The sequence below is a fragment of the Spermophilus citellus genome (assembly GCF_964194105.1).
Source record: "Spermophilus citellus genome assembly, chromosome: 7".
Classification (NCBI taxonomy): Eukaryota; Metazoa; Chordata; class Mammalia; order Rodentia; family Sciuridae; genus Spermophilus; species Spermophilus citellus.
This window is the reverse complement of record NC_138188.1, coordinates 57,993,519-58,015,910: the sequence shown is the minus strand read 5'-3', so window position 1 is coordinate 58,015,910 and position 22,392 is coordinate 57,993,519.

Here is a 22,392-nt window from a genome sequence, read left to right as displayed (position 1 = left end):
CTCTTTTTCATATCTTTATTGGTCATTGGTATATTTTTATTACAGTGTCTTCAAATTATCTTCTAGTTTTTATTGGATTGATCATTTTTTTCTTTGTTAATTATTCTCGTAAATTCTAGATATAAATTATTTTAATGGTGTATGTGTATCTCTTGTCCTGTGTAATTTTTATATATAATTAATACTGACTTTGATTATGAAACAAATTGTTAATTTTAATATAGTCCAATTCACCATTTTTAAATATATGGTTAGTTATTTGGGGCCCAGTTTAATAAATCTTTTCTTAATCCACAGTCACAAGGATGTCCATACACCTGTAAATTTCCCTTTTCAATTTGTATTGCTGCACCCAGGCATGTTTAAATATCACATAAATTAACCCATGATCTGAGGCTAATGATTCTGCATGAACTCTACTCTTTTGCATAGAAGAAGCTTCTGATATGTGCTCAGGTAAGATAGAGCTCTGGGTTCAGAATCAAGGCAGGCTCATGCCTACTCATAGCCGGACTTTCAAACATTGATCTGAGCATGGGAGCTTTGGGCTAAGATATTAAGGCAAAAAAAAAATGAAGTTCATTCAGTATGCTTAATGTCTAATTATGATCTGGTAAGACCTACAAGTATAATACTGGTAAAATTTGCATGTGATATCAAGGCAATTCTCCAGTTTCTTCATTGGCTCTGATTTCTATAGCATGACATCGAGCTTTTTTGAATTTTCTATAACCTGATGTACAAGTGATTACTGTACATGGATATAATGGCCTCCTTTCTTATTAGATCTCCAGGGGGTTATTTCAATTATCTAGGCAGAAGAATTCAGGGAAGTGTAGACAAATTTGCAATGCTTAATGTATACATGGGTGACTTAGAAACTAAGAAAATCAATGATTGCTTGTTGTAGATTGATTGCTTGACATACTGATAGCATTAAAGGTAGTCTATGTCTGGATACACACCTCAATTTACCCTAATTATTTTTTTTTCAAAATCTTCCAATTCTAGCTTTAACCCCATTCTGTACACTTCTCTTTCCCATAATATTTCTGAAAGTAAGACCACAGGAGATAACCTGACAGTCAAGGGTTAGGGATAACTCATCCTAGCTATCACATTTTTGTCATGAAGAAGTTCATGAAATTTACAATCACTTGATGATAAAAGAACTTGATGTATTTCAGGGGACCTAAGAATTTTACAAAATCCAAATTACAAAGCTCTAAGATCAATTCATTTTCCCACGATTAGATGAAAAGGGGGGAAAAGTGAAAGGAAACGTTCAGCACTTAATGCAAATTCATTACACCTGCATTAGACTCAAAAAAATCAGTATTTTATAAAGTATAGTAAGTAACACACGGGAGACAATATGTTTTACACATAACCAAGATATACATATTCTCTATCACCATCAGCTAATACCTTTGTAATTCATCTTTATCTAAAATGGCATTTAATGATTCAGCAGTATTTATAATGAAGAACATCTGCATAATTTCATAAAATGCACATTGCTCACAGATGTTCATGGTCCTTTCTGCAGCTGTGAGGTAGTTTGCTTAGTAGTGTCTGGGCTTCCTACTTTATACGTGAGAAGAAAAATGGAAAGCCCAGATGGCTCATATTAATTATGCTGTAAAAAGTGTTGACTGGTTCTTCTCCTTCTCAGCAGGACTTCTATTGATCTCAGTTCTGTGGAATCTGAGACAGTGTTTGTGGGTAAGTCCCTCTGTCTCTCTAAGTCTCATTTTCCTTATTAATAAAATGATGAAGTCAGTAAAACTATTGCTTTGTAAAGTTTTCATGGGACTTTAGAAGAGATTTGGGAAAGGCTGGGCATGGGAGTGATTAAGACAAGCAGATAGTTTCAGAAGTGTCAGCCCTTTTTTTCTTGTGGTTCTAGGAAACTGTGTGTTTGAATAAATGCTATTTAAAAAAAAAAAACTCAAGAATAATTACCAAAAATGCCTTCTTACTTTCTAATGTTCATCGAATGCCTACTGTGAAAGGAAAAAAGTACACAGTACCTGTATGATGTGTAACACTCTAGCTTAATGCTACTCAAGACTGGGATTTGATAATGAATGGTATTTAGCTTTAACAATAAAAACAAAACCTCATTTTGGGAGGTCACTTCATCAACAAGAAAAAAGGGATAATAACGATGTTCAAGGTTGCTGTGAATAAATGAAACAATCTATGTGGAATATTTAGTATAGATGGTAGCATAGAATAGACAGTCAAGAAATATAACCAATGCTCTTTCAATGTTAATCTTACATAATACATACTTGATCATATGTAGCAATAATATCAAAATGAAATTGACTGTGTTCTTCATTATAGCATTTTTAAAATTTTAGAAGTCAATTTAATTCATCTTTATTTAAAATGGCATTTAATTATTCAGCAATATTTATAAAGAAGAACATCTACATAATTTCATATAATGCACAATTTAGCAAAATACTGTCTCAAAATAAAAATTTTTAGGGATGTGGATGAAACTCTGTGGCAAACTATCACTGGGTTCAATCCTCAATACCAAAAAAAACAACAGAAAGAATCTTTCCTTGCTCCTTCTTAGCATCTATTGTTGACAGCAATCCTTGACACTCCTTGGCTTATAACTTTCTGCATTCATCTTTCCCTCTGTGCATGCCTGCATCTCCATCTTCTTCTATTTTCTCTTTTAAATATACCAGTCATTGGATTCAAGGTCCACTCATATCTGGTTGACCTCACCTTAACTTGATTACATGATCAAAGACTCTGCTCTCAAATGTCACCAGTAAACATCAGGACAAAACCCCACTGGACAACCTTCTGGAAACTGAATTCAAGATAAGAAGGAACAATATAATGATTACAGGGGCATGAAGAAGAAATAGCTAGTAACTCAAGAAATGTTTTTCAAAAAGTAAATCTCTATATACATCTCTCTATATATAAGTCTGTGAAGTTAGAAAAGCTATATTCTGTATTCTGTCATGTATCATGTCTCCTATAAATCCAGACTAAATCCATGAAAAATTAGCTTCTTAAAAGATTGGGTCAAGGGGCTAGGGATGTGGCTCAAGTGGTAGCGTGCTCGCCTGGCATGCATGCGGCCCGGGTTCGATCCTCAGCACCACATACAAAGATGTAATGTCCGCTGAAAATTAAAAAAGATAAATATTAAAAATTTTCTCTCTCTCTCTCTCTCTCTCTTTAAAAAAATTTAAAAAATATTGGGTCAAATCATAGTTTTTGTTAATAGAAAGAAAGAGAAAATAAGTAGCAAAAGAATGACCCTAAGGACAATTAATCTTATGTGCTTCCAGGTTTAAAAAAAAAAATCTTCACATTTTTACTTTAAAGAACAAAAGTCAGTTTGGTCTCACTTTTATGTGCTTTTATAGCATGTTATATGATAAAAAATCAGTAAAAATAAAATCTTCATCAAAGCTGTTAAACTTGTACAGAACAGAATCAAGGTGGGGAAAGAGGAAAAAGAAAGGGTAACATGGGAAGAAAGGAAATTAGAGAATGAAACTAGCAAAAAAAACCCTCAGAATTATTAAAGGCAAACTTGAGATATTTCATAAGAGCTATAATGTACCATATTTTAAATCATGCAAATCTATTTAAAATCTATTTATTTTTTGTTTAGAATTAAATAGGCCTCTTTCTTTCTTTCTTTTCTTTTCTTTTTTTTTCCCTGTGTGAGCCCTAGAGCTAGAAGAAGAAGAAGGAAGAGGAGGAAGAGGTGGAGGGGGAGGAAGAGAAAAGTTTTAAGACAATAGTTGTCATTTACCATAACTCATAGAGAAATGTTTCCAATTATTACCCAAAGAATGGAGGAGGACTTGTAACAGACTGACCCCTTATAAAAAAAGCGTGTCATGTAAGAATTTCACTGTTATTATTATTGCTGTTCTAGAAGCTATAGTATTGGTAATCTGTTAGCAAGTAGACTATTTACTTATATGTTGTGTATATGCCCTAAAATAAAGGGAGAAATAGTATAATCTAACCAGAAATGAATCTAATGTGAAAGTCATCCTAGCTGAAGTCAGAAATTTACCTGTGATCAAAAAGCTGATCCTTACCTTTCTAAAAAAAGATTCCTTTGAGTAATGGTGACTCTTCAATGTCCATTGAAAGCCCTTTCTTTTACTCTTAAATCAATTTATAACTTGTGCTTTGAGTAATTTTGTTCTGTAGTTACTTTCAATAGATAAAACTACTAAAGGTATATACTTCTAAACCATTTCTTCTATAAATACATTATTAAATATGAAAGATTGTGTTGATCTGTCAAGACATTGCACCAAATTTTAAGAATTAGTACTTTTAAAATTGACCAAAGAGCCAGGAACAGTGGCATATGCCTATAATCTCAACATCTTAGGAGACTGAGGCCGGAGAATAGCAAGTTCAAAGCCACCTTCAGCAACTTACCAAAGCCCTAAGTGACTTAGTGAGGTCCTAAGTAACTTAGTGAAATCCTGTTGTAAAACGGAAAAAAAAAAAAAAAAAAAAACCAGGATGGGGTGGAAGTGCTAGGGACCTACTCAGTGGTTGAATGCCTTTGGGTTCAATCCCCAGTACCAAACAAACACACAAAAATATTATTTTTAAAAAAATCATCCAAAGAATAAAGTTTTTATGTGCTCATTGGGCTTTCCATCAATTAATTGTTAGCCAGTGCAAAAACTAAACTCCAGGAAAGTTGTTAGGACTAAGGTGTGGATATTTATCACTCTTCTAGTTTATTTCATAGGGTCACCACATGAATACTGTGTTAGTTAGCATTTTGTTTCAGTGACAAATTCCTGGAAAAGACAATTTGGAGTAGGAAAGCTTTATTTTGGCTCATTGTTTCATTCCATTGTCAGCTGATTTCTTTGGTTTGTCATGAGGTAAGGCAGAACATTATAGTGGAAGAACATGGCAAAGGAAACTGCTCAGTTTATGGCAGGTAGGAAGCAGAGAAAGGCCAAGGAGGAGACACACTCTTCCAGGGAATGTCTACAGAGACCTACTTCCTCCAACTATGCTCATTACCTCAAATTTCCACCACCTCCCAATAGTTCATTCAACCACCAATGGATTAATCCACTGATGAGGTCAGAGTTCTCAGGATCCGATTATTTCCTAAAAGCCCCAAACACTCCTGCTTTGGGGACTAAGACTCAACACATGAGCCTTTGGGGGACATTTCACATCCAAACTGTAACACTAACATAAACCGTGTTCATTGTATGCTATGTTTTAACATAATAAACATTTGTATTTATTCTTCAACATTTTCCACATTCATTCATAGTCATATTGTTTCTTTATCAGGTAATAATAATAATAATAGCATCTGATGCATATTGAGTACATATCTATGCAAGGCAATGTTCTATGGCTTTTATACACATTGATTTCCCACTACAGCTCTATGAGTAAGGTGCTATGGTTACCTTTATTTTAAAGTTAACAAAAATGTGACCCAGAATAGTAAGTAACTTGTACAAAGTCACACAGTGAATGGGAAATGAGGATAAAATTCAAATGGAGATGCACAAAGCCTAAAGCCTGCAATCTATCACTGCAAAGTACCAACTTCATGGTACAAGCCTAACAGATACTGAAAGTGATTGTTAATAAGCCAAATCTCTAAGAATTACATTGTGATCTCATAAAAAGTAAAATCACATATCATGATTTTCCTTCTAACAAACACATTTCCACTGTTTTGGGCTATTTTATTTTTCCTTCTTCCTTTTTGGGGGGTGGGGGCGGATTACAATGTACTTTCTCACTGAGAAAAAAATGATTGTTTTTCAATTTAAAATGTATTTCCTCCCTTTTCCAGGCTTAAAGTGTACTAGAAATGTATTCTTAAATAGAATTTTTAGAGGTGAACCTGTAAGCTTCTTTAACTTTCCACAGAGGACAATCAGATTAAAATGTGATCTTCTCCCTGCCTTTTATTATAAATCTGAACAGCTTATAAACTTTCTAAAATTGTGTGATCTCTCTGGGGGTCACACTAAAATTTAGAGAGGAACAGAATTTCCCCATTTAGAAAATAAAAACATAGTAGGCCAGTTAATTTTAAATTTTATATAAACAATGAATTGTATTGTTACATTTTTTCTTGCAATCCTAAAGAGGAGGCACAGAATCAATGAAATTTTGGAATATTTATCAGCTAAAAATGGGTTGCCAGAGGTCAGTACAGCTTTAGAACGTAGGCCACATGAAACAGTGCCATGGCTTGCCATATCCTAATAGGATACTGACTAAGCCTCAGGCCAGTCTGGCAACACCTGGTGATTAGCTTTGAAAAAAGTTGAAACAACATTGAACCCTAGCTATGGGATCGAAAATGTAATTATTTGGAGACAAATACATGTTCAGAACAGCTCATATTATTAGAATGAATAATTTGCAACATATTTTAGATCTTATAGTTTATTAAACTGCTTCTAAAATAATTGATATATTTGACAACAATACTTTTTTTTTTTTAGTGATGGAAGAACATCTGAGATTGTGACAAGCTCCTTAGTATATAGAAAAGATGATGATTGTCAAGACTATTTCGTCTTACTCATCCAGTTTATAGCTAACATTCAATGGTTTCTCTAAATTATTATTCAAAATATATTTTAAGAATATTTGATCATAAGTGACATTATATTTGTTAATTAGATAAAGTTTACCATTCCACAAACTGGACACTGTGGGGCATGCCTATAATCCCACTGGCTCAGAAGGGGGTTGAGGCAAGAGGATTACAAGTTCAAAGCTAGCCTCAGAAATTTAGCAAAGTCCTAAGCAACTTAGTTAGACCCTGTCTCAAAATAAAACATAAATTAAAAGGTTTTAGGATGTAGTTCAGTGGTTAAGTGCCTCTGGATTCAATCCCTCATACAAGAAAGAGAGAGAGAGAGAGAGAGAGAGAGAGAGAGAGAGAGAGAGAGAGAGAGAAGAAGGAGGAGAAGGAGGAGGAGGAGGAGGAGGAGGAGGGGGGGGGAGGGAAGGAAATCCCACAATACACAATGTAAGTATATCTTGAAAAATTACGTTGTACATCAAACAATAAAAAAGGTCATTTGTTTGGATACATACCAAAGACTAATTCAGACTGCGCCAACAGTTGAGGGCCTGTTATAGCTAATAATGTTTTGATAACTAGATAGAGGAAAATAGTAGGCAAAATTTTAGCATATATCAACTTATATGCTGTAAGTTTTCCTATAAATTATCTGAATGTAGCCTATTTCAAGCTCCCAAAAGCATCTTGCAAAATTTCTAAATATTTAATAATCAGTTCTCATGAGACTAAGTGTATAGCTCCAGTTCATGTCCACATGTCACATTTCAAATCAGAGGAAACAGTCCACAGCTTTTATTAAAAGTAATTGTTAATATCTGTTTAAATGTCTATTATGACCAATTATAAACTCTTTGAAATCTGGGACATATCTTATTCTTCCTTGTATCCATAATGTTTCATATCCCTGGAATATAGTAGATGACAAATAAAATAAAGCTTTGCAGAACTGAGTATTAAAAAATCCCTAAGGTGTTTAGATAAAAAGACCTATTATTCATAGAATGCTTCTCTCCTCACTTCAACTTTAATTTGTTCAAAGAATAGTACTGATTTATCATTCTTATCAGGACACCAACTAAACAAAGTTGCATACTTTTGTTTATTGGCCTCCATTCCAGAATGCTAATAGAATTTCTGTTTTGAAGGTGAACAAAGTTTTATTCAATTATCTCTCTGGTGTGCTCTCAGGATCTGAGTACCCCCTGTAATTTTAGTATATAGTTTCTGTGACTCCAGTAGACACCATTTGGATAGAAGTCATATCTTGTGATCAAAGTGTCAAGTTCACACATCCTGATATATTGCATACAAGCACAGGAAGCAGTTGATAAAAGTGGCCTGTGAGTAAAAGACTGATGAGAATATATTTCATTTTATGCCTATGCCTAGTTAATGATGAGAAATAAGAAAAATGGAGAACATAAATGATGAATTCACTGAGTTTTTAAAAATCATTCCATATTGTCATTTTATTAATATAAAATGTTTGCATTCTCAAGTTTCAAGAAATATTTTAATTTCCTTAAGAATCTTTAATTAACTAGTTAAAACCAAGAAAAAAACTGATAGCATGTCATACAATTTTAAAAATGTTTTTTTCATGTAACTTTTATAATAAAGTGATTTTTGTTAGTATAGTAATTACCCATATTAGTAGGGTAAGGGATAAAAATATGATGTATAATTATGCCATATTCATAAAAGGTATAAATCTGATAAAAATCAATATATCAATTTGAATATAGACAGAATATTTTCCTTAACTTGATACAATGTTTTCCAAATACAGCAACATAAAGTCAATATATTTCAGAAGTATGCCCTTTCAAATGAAAAGAAGAGAAGATTGTCTACTGTTTCCCACCAATTTGGTTTAACTGGAAAAAGGTAAAATATTTTGTCCTTATTTCTTAGTGCATGTGTATATGTGAGAGAGAGTGTGTGTGTGTGTGTGTGTGTGTGTATGGATATTTATATATTCTTACATAATCATACATTTTTAATATGCATGTATTTAAGCACATAGTGTATATACATTTTATTTATGAAATGCATATGTTTAATTATATTAATATATATAACATATATAAATTTAGTAAATTATATATGTATCAGTACAGAAATATATATATATATATAGCATTTCAAACTTTAACAACAAAAAAAATGTTGTGCAAAATTACCAAAGGTTTATTTGCATTCATTTCCAGTCCTATTTGCTCATTAACATCTCTGAAACTACCATAATGAATTTAACATGGATTCTTCCAATCCTGATTATATTTTTGCCTCATTAAATGCATTAATAAAAATGTGATTTTTGGAATGTTTCTTTTCACATTAACCTATTTAAAACTATGTACTTCTACCATGCCTAATGTTCATTTTAAAATAATGTCTTGATTTTAAATACTAAACAGTAGTCATTCACGTAAATATTGAATGTTATATACACATTTCCTATTGAGGTGCAAGTATTCCTGGTGTTTTTGCTTGAAAACTATTAACTGTGACACAATGCTGAAACCAACTTTGGAGTCTCTATGCCATCAGAATTTCCTGTTCATACATGCCATTTAATATTCAAACCAGTCTATAATCATATCTGTGTTAATCCCACTATACAGATTAGGAAATGAAACATGGAAAATTAAATATTTTTCTCAGGATCATCAAGGTGATATGTGACAAAACAGTATTTGTTTTATTGGACAGCTCACTAAAGACATTCTGTCCTAACCAAAGCATTATATAATACATGTCCAATTTACAGAATAGGATTTTGGTATCAATCATTTTCCTATGTTGTTCACAACTATAATTTAAAGCAACAAGAATGTAGTCTGTTGGCTAACTGAAATAAAATCCAATAAAGAAAAGTTTTGTTTACAAAAGTTCATAATTTAAAAATTATTTTTCTTGATTTAAGGGTTTCAGTCGCAAAAAAGACAAGTATTTACATAAAAAATTATAGACTCTTACAAATGCAATTTAGGACAATCAAAGGATAATTAAACTCATGAGATTGCTACTGGGTGGAGGAAACTCAAGTTTATCACATCAACATCATAACTTTAAAACTTTGTAAGCCTGATGATGACCAAAAACCATTATTCTCTGACAGCTTTGTTCATTTATTAATCACAGAACAATAATAATTAGCATTTTCATTTCTGCAAGAGAAACTTCAGTAAAATAAATAAATACTACGATGGTCAGATTCTTATCTCTCAAAATCTAAATACCAAAATAATTCAGAACACCAAATAGACAAGATAAAAAGATCCTCTCTAATTCATATTACATTAAAATGTCTAATATACAGAACAAGAATAGACTTTCAAAATTTGCAAGAGGAAAATAACAGTTTGCATTTGGAGGTAAACCAATACAAAATATCACAGATCTCTCAGCACAGTCTTTAAAAGCAGGGAGAGCTTAGAATAATAAATACCAAGTTCTTAAAGGTAATGTCTTCTAACAAACCTTGACTTTTATACTGCAAAGCCATCTTTCAGAAATAAAGTGAAATAAAAATATGTCATAATTTAAAAAGCATAAACTAAAAGAATTCTTGACTTCTAGCCCATAACTACAGAAAATAGTTTAAAAATATTTATATGTAGATAAAATATAAACCAAACTTTAGAGACAGCAAATATATGAATGGCAATAAATGAGGAGTTAAATAAAGGAAAGTCATGTCTGATATAAATCAAAATAGTAGAAATTGGGCTGGGGATGTGGCTCAAGCGGTAGCGCGCTCACCTGGCATGCGTGCGGCCCGGGTTCAATCCTCAGCACCACATACCAAAAAAGATGTTGTGTCCATCGAGAACTAAAAAAATAAATATTAAAAAAAAATTCTCTCTCTCTCTCTCTCTCTCTCTTAAAAAAAAATAGTAGAAATTAATAGTCATCATTCTGAATGTAAATGACTCAACTCCCCAGTGAAAAGACAAAGACTGGCAGAGTGTATTATAAAATAACAGGATCCAACCATATGTTATTTATAAGATAATTACCTTATAGGCCCAGACATTCATAGACTGGATGTGAAAGGTTGGAAAAAGACATTCTATGCAAATGGAGATCAAAAGCAAGCAGGAATAGCTACTCTCCTATTTGACAAAGCTGACTTCAAGATAAAGTTAATCACAGTCTTCTTACTGGCAAAGGGAACAAACCAACAAAAAATATATAATGAGAGTAAATATTTAAGCATCAAATTTCAGTGCACCTAATTGCATAAATCAGACACTACTTGACTTAAAGTCTCAGATAGGCCCCAGTACAATAATACAACTCTCTCACCAAGAGATAAGTCATCCAGACATAAGCTAACTCCTAATTTAAAAAATACTACTAATCAAATGAAACAAATATACATCTATAAAATATTTTATCCATCAATAATTGAATTCACTTTCTTCTTAGTTGCAATTGTATATGGAAATTCTTCATAATAGGCCATGGTGTAGGAAAAAAGCAAACCTTAGCAAATACCAAAAACTAAGATAACCCTTTCCATTTTATCAGATCACAAAGGAATGAAATTAAAAATCAACAAAAAATAAAAATAGAAACTATTTCAACACATTGTGTTATTCATGTTTGTTGCTCTGATCTAAATACATGAGAAGAACAACATAGAGTAGTATAAGTTTATTTTGGACTCATAGTTTCACAAGATCAGTTCATAGTCAGCCAACTCCATTGCTTTTTCTTCAAGGTAATGCAGAATATCATGGTGGAGGTGTGGTATTGGAAGAAAGATGCTTACCCCGTGGCATACAAGAAGCAGCTAGAGGAGGAGGAGACAGGGAGCCAAGATACATAATCCTCAAGAAATTCCCCCAGTGACATACTCCTCCATCTATGTCTCACCTAAGTACAGTTATACCCAGTTAGTTCATAACTCTACCATAAGACTTCTAGAACTGACATACAAATTAAGAAAAGTATCATGAACAACATGCAAAACTCAATAGCTTTCATACATACCAATAAAGAAATTCCTTAGATAGATAACTAATTCCATTCACAATACCATAAAAAATACTTGGGAATAAACCTATTCAAGGAGGTAAGAGCCCTCTACAGTAAAAATAGCAATGCACTGAATAAATAAATGGAGAAAGACCTTAAAAGAAGGAAAGACCTCCCAAATTCTTTGATAGGCAGAATTAGCATCATCAAGATGTCCATATAACCAAAAATGATGTACAGATTCAATGTAATCCCCATCAAAATACTAATGATATTTCTCACAGAACTAGAAAAAAGAAGCCTAAAATTCATATGAAAGAATAAAAAAAAACATAATAGCCAAAGTAATACTGAACAAGATGACAGATGCTAGATCACAATACCTGATTTAAATTATACTACATGCTATATTAACAAAAATAATATATTATTTGCATAAAAACAGACCATATGGAAGGAAGAACAATAGAATAAAAGACACAGAGACAAGTCAATGTAGATACAGTCATCTGATTCTTGCAAAAACGTATGTTGGAGACGAGGTAGCCCTCTTAACAAATAGTGCTGGGAAGACTTCAATGAAATTGAATCCCTGTCTCTCAATAATCACAAAAATGAACTTAAAGTACTTTGAAGACCAAGAAATTAGACCAGAAACATTGCAACTGCCAGAAGAAAATAAGAGCCAAAACTCCAACATATTGGCATGGATACAGATTTCCTTAATGTTTTATTAAGGAACATTAAGGAAACATAAAACTCAATAAATAAAACTAAGAATCAATACATGGGATGGTTTCCAACTAAAATGTGTATTTTTATTGGTTACTTTTAGTTATGCAAGACATTAGAATTCATCTTTATATAATTGTACAAGCATGGGATATATCTTTTTCTAGGTAAGATCCCATTCTTATGAATGTATATGATGTGGGGTTCACTCACAAGTACATAGGAAAATTATTTCAGATTCATTCCCATCTCCTCTCCCTTTTCTTTGTTCCCCTTTGTCTAATCTACTGAATATATTCTTTACCTGTCCCCCGCCAACTTATTGTGGGTTGTCTTCCATGTATCAGAGAAAACATTTGACCTTTGATTTTTTAGGACTGGCTTATTTCATTTAGCATGATAGTCTCAAGTCCTTTCATTTACTTGCAAATGTCATAAAGCCATTCTTTTTTAAGTCTCTTTACAGAAAAAAAAGTGTGAAGAGAGAGCCTACAGAATAGGAAAATATTTTTGCCTGCTACTCTTCTGTCAGAATATTAATATCCAGAATATATAAAGAACTCAAAATACTTAATGCCAAAAAACAAAACAACTCAGTCAATACATGGGTAAATGAACTAAATAGACATTCCTCAAATGAAAAAATGCAAATGGTCAACAAATAAATTTTAAAGATTCAACATCCTTATCAGTTAGGGAAATGAAAATCAAACTACATACAGATTTCATCTCACTCCAGTTAGAATAACAATCATCAAGAATCTGAATAAAAATACATGTTGATGAGATGTAGCAGGGTGTACACTTATCCATTGTTGATGGGACTGAAAATTAGAATAATCACTTTAGAAAGCACTATGGAGATTCTTCAAAATGCTAGGAATGTAACTACTACATGGGATGGTGGGATGTCCCTGTTAGCACACTCCTTGGTATTTATCAAAATTCAGCTAAAATCATTACATTATAATGATTCAGCCACTTCAAAGTTTGTAGCACTACAATTTGCAATAGCCAAATTACGGAACCAGCACAGATGATTGTCAGTGATGAATGGATTTTTTTAAAATGTGGCAAAAATACACAATGGAGTTTTACTCAGCCATAAAGATGAATGAAATTATGGCATTTGCTGATAAATGAATTGAACTTGATAGTATCATGCTCTGTGAAATAAGCCAGACTCAGAAAGTCAAGAGCCAGATGTTTTCTCTCATTTGCAAAAGCCAAAGATAAATAAGAAAAAAAGGAAAGAATGCTATTCAAATAAAAAGAACAGTTTAGTAAAGAAAAGGATCAAAGGGTAGGAAAGAGGTATGGGTAAGGGGAACAACTATGGTATAAAATTGACCTACTTATGCTATATGCATATATGAATACATCACAATGAATTCCACTTTAATGTGTAACTGTAATGCAACAATTATAAATGCAATAAATAAGCATAAGGAAGACAAATAGAGGAAAGGAATCAGGGGAAGGAGAAGGGGAAAGAAAGGGAAAATATGGGTATTGTTGAAAAGCAAACTACATTATAATGCATTTATTATTATGTCATAATGAACCCCACTGTTATGTATATAATATAGTGATAAAAAATATTACAAATATAAATTATTAAAAATGTTTAAGACACACTGAGCATTTTTTAAAATGTAAATAATTTAAAATATATAAAAGAAAAATTTTAATATTAATGATTTTTTTTAAAGAGAGAGTGAGAGAGGAGAGAGAGAGAGAGAGAGAATTTTTAATATTTATTTTTTAGTTCTCGGCGGACACAACATCTTTGTTGGTATGTGGTGCTGAGGTTCGAATCCGGGCCGCACGCATGCCAGGTGAGCGCGCTACCGCTTGAGCCACATCCCCAGCCCTAATATTAATGATCTTAAGATGGCCCTATGATATCACTGCAGGTTTTCCTGTAGAAAAATTTCATTTTCTTTATAAATCACTTTGTTTTTAAATTGAATATAAAAATTTTTGAAGTTTTAAATTGTATGTAAGAATGTTGTATTCTTGCAAAATGTATATTTTTCAAAAGAGAATATATGTACCACTAATGTAACCAAACAAATAATTTGTGTAGCAAATAAATAACTGACTCAAATGTATGAGAAATAAGTTTATAGAATAAGTAAAATAAATTCATAGATATTCTACAGAAGAGAAACTGTACATAGTAGTAATACAAGTTGGACATCATTAGAATTCAAAACACTGGCAATTAAAATGACAATGAGAGGGCTGGGGATGTGGCTCAAGCGGTAGCGCGCTCGCCTGGCATGCGTGCGGCCCGGGTTCGATCCTCAGCACCACATACCAACAAAGATGTTGTGTCCGCCGAGAACTAAAAAATAAATATTAAAAATTCTCTCTCTCTCTCTCTCTCTCTCTCTCTCTCCCCACTCTCTCTTTAAAAAAAAAATAAATAAAATAAAATGACAATGAGAAATCATTTTGCAAACCCACCTGGAAACTTAAGATGTCAGACAATGACAAGTTCAGCCTAGGATTTAGAAAACCAGGAACTCTCATTGATTGCCCACAAGAAAGTAAAGAACCTGATAGAGCCACTTTGGGAAACAATTTCACATTGCCTAGTAAAACTTAGTAAGTTCAAACACCCAGACACAAAAATCCACATCAAGTGGATAGCCTAGAAAATTCTTGCCTTTATTAACCAAAAAACTGTATGAGAATTATAATAGCAGCAACATTTGTAAGAAGAAACTGGAAACAACTGAAATTTACACTGAAAGGAGAATGAAAGAATGAAGGGTGATATTTCCAAAGGTAAAATACTATACAGTAATAAAAATGAATGTTCCACATCCTACATATCAAATGTTTGCATCTCAAAAATATATTGAGTGATGATTAAGTTTCAGAGCAATGCTACATGTATGATACTGCTTGCATAAATTTGCAAAACTTAACAAAATTAACATCACACAATTTAATAATATAATTTTATTATTCCTTTATCTGGAAAGCTAGAGAATCATAACGCAAAATTCAAATTACCAATTATCCTTGTATAAAAGATGTGAGAATGATTGTGAACAGACACTTTCAAATGCCTTGAGGATATTATTATCCTATTTCTTAATCACTCTCAGTACTAAATACATAAAGTAAAGGAACAGATATACAAACAAGTGAAACAAAAAAAATTTTTTGCTATTACCCAGAAATTCTGTGACTTTACCTCACCCTTCTACCTACAATTAATTGTCAATTAGGTGAGATTATATGGGCTCATCCTTGCATCCCTTATGTTTCTGATATTGCTGGATTTCATATTTCTTTGACATGACACTATATTTATTGGTAAATGTAATTTTCTTTATTTATCATACCTAAAATTTTATCTGCAAAAAATAAAAAATTCCTAGTGAACCATGCTAAATTCATTTTACTTCTATAAACAAAGATTAAGAAATGTTATAATTATTTATTTATGTGTTAGCTAATATAATAGCACATTTACAGACATTAAACATGTGGCTATTGATATAAGTGGTGATGATTTTTCAAGTGCTATGTCACAATGAATTTTTAAGAGTGATGAAATCTTCACATTCACAATTAGCTTTCTGCCTGGAGGAAGTAATAATCCTTGCTTTAACTTGCTCTCATTTAAAGTTTGCATTCTTCTTAAAAAGTTATTCTGTGTGTTGTTAAAGAGACTTAAGGCCAATTTCAAGTCTAAAATGAAAGGTGTTGATCAGAATTGTATAGGCATTTTAGGTTTAATTTATAGTGTAAATCATCTTATTCATTTGCTTAAAAAACAATTATTATAGTGAATTAGTTATTTATCTAGGAGGGGCAGCTAATATTTCAAATAGGTGATAGACATAGTTTTCTTTTGACTACTCTTCCTCATAAAACATTTTTGGCACTAAAGTTCAAAATATCCAAATCTAAATCCATACATGGCATATAATACTTGTGCCTAGCTGAACAATGTGTCACTAATCAGCAAGGCTGATACTTGAGCTGTTCAAATGTTCCGTTTGCCTTTTAAAGAAGACAGTTTCATTTGATAAATGACAGAAGAGATGGGGAATAAAGACTGAATGCCTAAAACTAAAATATTTCTATGCTAATTGTAGAATGAAACAAAGACAAAAATACCATCAATCCTAAAAGTCTGAGCCTTTTTTACTCCATGTAATTGACAGCTGTGCTGAGGCTCCTTTTGCAACTGAAATCAAGAACAATGGTCAAGTCATGGCTAAAAAAAAACAAATTGCTTTTTAAAATTCCATATCTGATATACTTATAGGATTTGGGGCCAAAGGCAATTCTTTGTGGTAAGTTTACAGTTCACCCTGTCCTCAAAAAAAAAAAAAAAGGAATTTCTATGCTTTAAAAATCAAAACCCGTATAAAATATATCAAAGTTTAAAAAATAGTTCTTGAATGTCAAACAGGAATGATTAAAACATATATTATACTAAAAATACCCTCACAATATTTTTGATAAATTAAACCTGTTTTATCTTTTATTTTTATCTCTGCTCAAGTGGACATGCTCAAAAGGCACTAAATATTATAAATTTATTCTCTTACTCAAAGTTTTTATACTTCTTGAAAATAGATTATGAGAGGAAAACAATATATGGAACTGGCAGAAAAGATTATCCAAATACAAAAATGCTTTGTGCATCCCTCTGTAGCATTATTATTATGTGGTATGATTGAGGTTTATAACTTTACTAAGTTGAAAATGTGAAATTTCTAAAAATTTATTAACTATTATACTGCATGTTTGTTTGTTTGTTTGTTTGCAACTTGAGTCATTCCCTGTGCTCTGTAATTTAGAGATTTCATAACATATACCATTTAAAGTATAATATGTAACACTATAAATATATTATATACATATAATATATATGTATATATATGTATCAACATATAATATGTGTATACAAATAATATATATATATATAAATATATATATATATATATATATATATCAGTGCATTTAATTTTCAAAATGATTCTAGAAATAAGCATAGTAATTTACATTTTACATATAAGGAAACTCAAATGAATATAGTTGAAGACTTATAACTAGCAAATGACGAATGCGAGGCATGTTTTGTTTACAAAATATTTTTTTCCAGTTGCCAGCACTTCAAATATAACAAGCTTTATATTCAGCCTGATGAATTAAAACCCTTTCAAACTCCAAGATTCAATAAAATTAAGGCAATCATCTTTGAAAACTTAAATTGTGGAATTATGGTATACACATAACACAATAAAAATATAGCTAGGGGCAGTAGTGTAACTCAGTAGTAGAATATGTGATTAGCATATGTAAGGCCCTAGCTTCAATCCGCAGCACCAAAAAATAAATAAATAAATAAAATATCTATTTCTTTCTAATCTCTTTTCTGAGCTCCTTATGTACCGGAGAAAGGAGCTATGATTAGACAAGCTTTCAATTTGTGAACCTCTATTTGCAGTTGTGTATAGTGAATGATTGATTGTTTCAGGTACAAATGCAGCCAATTCACATTTGAAGTCATATCACAGCTTTGTACCCAGGATGGTATCTAGGTGCCAGAAAAATATATGAGCCTAGGTGTGCTGAAGGAGGTGGTAGTATTCATACACAAAAGTTTTTAATTGTTTGTGGCTAGGCAGGTTTTCTAGACTGGATTTTCCAAACCATGAAGACTTTCCTCCTGCCTTTGCACATTTAATATCATCCGTCACAAGTCTTCTGCCATATTATTCCTTCTATCTTTATATCTTATGTGAAATATAATCAAGTTAACATTTCACACCTCTCAAATGGGCACACAGAAAAGGCTGATCCCTACAAATAAGGCATAGGAAGCTAGGATATCTGCTAATCTAGCAATACTTTATTACCCAACAGGGTCATATGTGGGGCTTCTCCTGGATTCATACCACTCAAACATTGACAAGGCATTTTAAAATACCTATCCTTATCCCTATTATCCAATACCCTAATATAGTTGGATCTTTCACTTTTATAATATCAAATCAGAATTCCAAGGATGAAGAACTGATGGTTTTCAATATTTTTCAGGTGATTTTAGAAGACAGCTAGGATCACATGACCTAGACTGACAGCTTCTACAGTTGTTTCCAAAAAGGATCATAAGTGTATTCATGGCCATATGTTCTAGTATTATACCACACCCATACATATTTCAACTATAGCTTATGCCTTCTTTCTTTGCTCCATCATGGATGCCTCCAGACAAAGAAAAAAAAAAACGTTTGACCTCTTCATCTTATATATTTCATTAGGCATCAGACTGCATCTTTTAAAATTATAATTTAATAGAATATGAATCATGAAATTTGAATGTTAAATTTAGCCATATTTATTATTTATAGAGCAAATTAAAAATCCTACATAAGGCTGTGTTTACAAATTTTAAAAAGTTACAAAAAATAATTACATAATTGGATTTGAAGTCATTCTGTCAAAAAAAAAGTTAATCCCAGGTCCATCCTAAAAGTAAAAAATAATATAACAAATATGATGGAGTAAAACATGATCAAAAGAAGAATATTTGTATGCTTATATGTCTGCTTAATAAAAAGAATAGCTATGCCTTAGTAGTTGTGATGTCAGTAATAAAGGAGACTAAGAAACTCCAGGCCCTTCTCCTCCCTCACCGACACTGATATAAAAACAATCTACAGACCAGAATACCTCCATATTAATCTTTACTCACAGTGGAGGCCAGTTAAGAAGCTACAGCATCCAGGGCAATGTAATACCAAAAGGTTCTAAAGAAAGGAATAAGAAATTTTCAGGGTTTTGAAGGTGTGCCCATGCTTCTCCCACTACACAGCATAGTGCATGCAACCAGAAGGAAGAGACCACCAAAGCACCTCCCATGGTATAGAACCCCCCCCCCACAAAAAAAAAGGTCATACTTCCAACATTCTCATTTATTTAAGGGCTTTACAAAGTGTGATTTCTGTTTTGCCTTGTTCAGAGCACTAGAAGACTAAAACAGAGTTTAATGCAACTGAAATCAGAGACAAACAGCAATTTGGAGATAAGGTTCAACAGACATATGCAAGATATGCAAGGGCAAGCAAGAGATCAGTTTCCTTAAAAATTAAAAAAAAAAGGAAAAAATAGAACTACAATATGATCCATCCATTCCTTTCATGGGTATGCATCCAAAAAAGATGAAATCAGTAAGTATGTTAAAGACATCTGAACTTTCATGTTTATTTTGGCACTATGTGTAACAGTCAACAAATGGGAAAATAATTTAAGTGTACACCAATTGAAAAATGAATAAAGTCAATGTAATACATTTATGCCATAAAATAATATTCTGGTATAAAAATAATAAAATGAATAAACTGGAGGTCATTATGTCAAGTAAAATAAGCCAAACATAGAAACACCATATTATCTTTCTTATGTATGGAATTCAAAGGTTGACTTCATAGAACTTAACAGCACAATGGTGGTTACCAAATTCCAGGGAGAGTGGGGGTACTGGCAGAATAGAGAAAGGTTGGCAAAGAAGTTCTAAATTACCTATAGAGAGTAATGATGAGCTCTGTTGTTCTATTGCCCAGTAAAGTGATTATAGATAAAGATAATATACTGTAGATTTCCAAGAAGCTAGAAGATAGGTTTCTGAAAGTTTTTTACCATGAAGAAATTATAAATGTTTGAAGAGGTAGATCTTTTTAACAATCTTTTTAATAATAACAATATATAAATTTATAAAAAAAAATATATAATACTCCAAAATATTTATAACTTTGAAGTATTAATTTTAAAAAGACACAAATTGGTGGGATGTAGTTTTTATAAAAATATCTTTAATTTCTCTTAATATGACTCTCCATGAAAAACTAATTTAGATTTAAGGATAAACATAGGTTGAAAATAAGTTTTGAAAAAGGTATTTCATACAAATGGTCACCAAAAGAGAAGAACAAATGGCTATAAAATCTTCAGGAAACATAGGTTTAAAATATTAAAAAATTGTAGTAGAAAAGGACAGCATTGCAGATAAAAGGTCCAATCCACCCAAAGCATATAATAATTATAATCATTTGCACATGGAACCTCAGAGTTCCTAAGGATATGAAGCAAATTTTGAAAGAATTGAAAGAAGAAATAGGCAGCAAGATAATAAAAGAAGGAAATGTCAATACCCTACTTTACATAATGAATAGAAAAATAATACAGAATATCAATAAGGAAAAAAGAGACTTAAACAATATAGGTCAATTGGATCTGACACACCTTTACAGGTCACTGTACCCCAAAATAGTGAATATACATTGTTCTTAAATATATATATTCCAGAATCAACCACTTGTTAGAACATTGCTTTGGTTTGAAAAATTTTCCCCTTCAGAACTCTTTGAAATTTCATAGCCAGTTTAACAATATTAAAAGTGAGGACTTTCGAGAATCAATTAGGCTATGAGAGCTTTTTACTTATGGGCACAATTACTCCTATTATAAAATAGTGAGTTCATTCCCTTTTGATGATTAAAAAGAAAGAAAACATCTGCCCCTTGATGGTGCAGATAAACAACAAACAAAATTACTTCATCAAATGAAAATACCTTGATATTGAAGTTCTTGGGTTCCAGAAGTATAAGCCCATGTATTTCTTTATTATGTATTTAATGGTCTGTGTTATTCTATTGTAGCATCACAAAACAGACTAAATCAATGATAAAACAAGTCTTACAGTTTAAAGAACATTGAAATCATACAAAATAACTTCTGAAATCACAATGGAATGAAACTACAATTCAATAGCAGAAGGAAAACTGGAAAATCCACAAACTATAAAACACATTCTTAAACACGAGTGGATAAAAGATGTCATAGGCAAAATTCAAGAACATCAGCCAAATGAAAAAATCTTATCAAAATTTATGGGATATAGCATAAACAGTGATAAAGGGGAAGAAGTTTGTGGCTCTAAATGTATATAATTTTTAAAAAAGAGAATGATCTCAAATATACAGTTTAAACTTAAGTCTTCAAGAACTTACAAAAAGAAGAGCAAATTAAATCTAAAGCTACTAGGAAGGATGAAAATAATGATCAGATCAGAGATTAGAAAAAATGGAAATAAAGAAAATCAATGAAATTTTTAAAATATTAAATGATAATTAAGTCTGTATTAATCCATTATATAATTATAAATTACCCAAAACAGAGAATGTAAAAAGGGGATTTATTTAGCTCATGGTTTTGGAGTATCAAAAGTCTAAACAGCACTAGATCTACCCTGGTGAGGGCACCCTAGCTATACCACATCATGGGAAATGAAATAATAGCAGAGATATATGTTAACATAAGTGATACATGGTAAGACAGGAAGCCAGAGAGAAGCATGTGAGAAGACAGCCTTGTTTTTCTGTACAACCCTCTCATGAGAACTAATATACATCCCATATAAACTATATCAATTTCTTCTGAGGGCAGTCTTCCCCATGATTTAATAATGTTCTCCTATACCCCACCCTTAAATGTTCCAGACCACCTCTCACATTGCCATACTGAGGTCCAAGCTCCCAACACATGAAACTTTGAAGGAAACAGTCAAATGATATCTAAATCATACCAAACCCAAACCTAGATAAAGAGAAAGAAATATAAAAAAAAATAATCAACTAAAATCAAAAATGGAAATGGAGACATTTCAACCATGACGCAAATAAAAATGGGAATAAGAGGATATTGTGAACACATATACTTCCAGAAAAATATTAATTCCTACAAACATATCACCTACCAAGACTTAGTTTGTTCAGATCAATGACTAGTCAGTAATTTAAAAAAAAAAAAATCTTCCAATAAATAAATCTCAGAATCTGATGGCTTCACTGAAAAATTTTACTACATATATATTCTACCAAAGTAGACCCAAAGTATGAAACATTTAACAGGCAAGAATTAACATAATTTCTCCCGAAATTTTTACAAAAAATAAAATTGAAGAGGAAAGAGTACTTCCAAGTTCATACTGTGAGGCCAACATTAGCCTGTTTGTTAGCAAAGTCAGATGA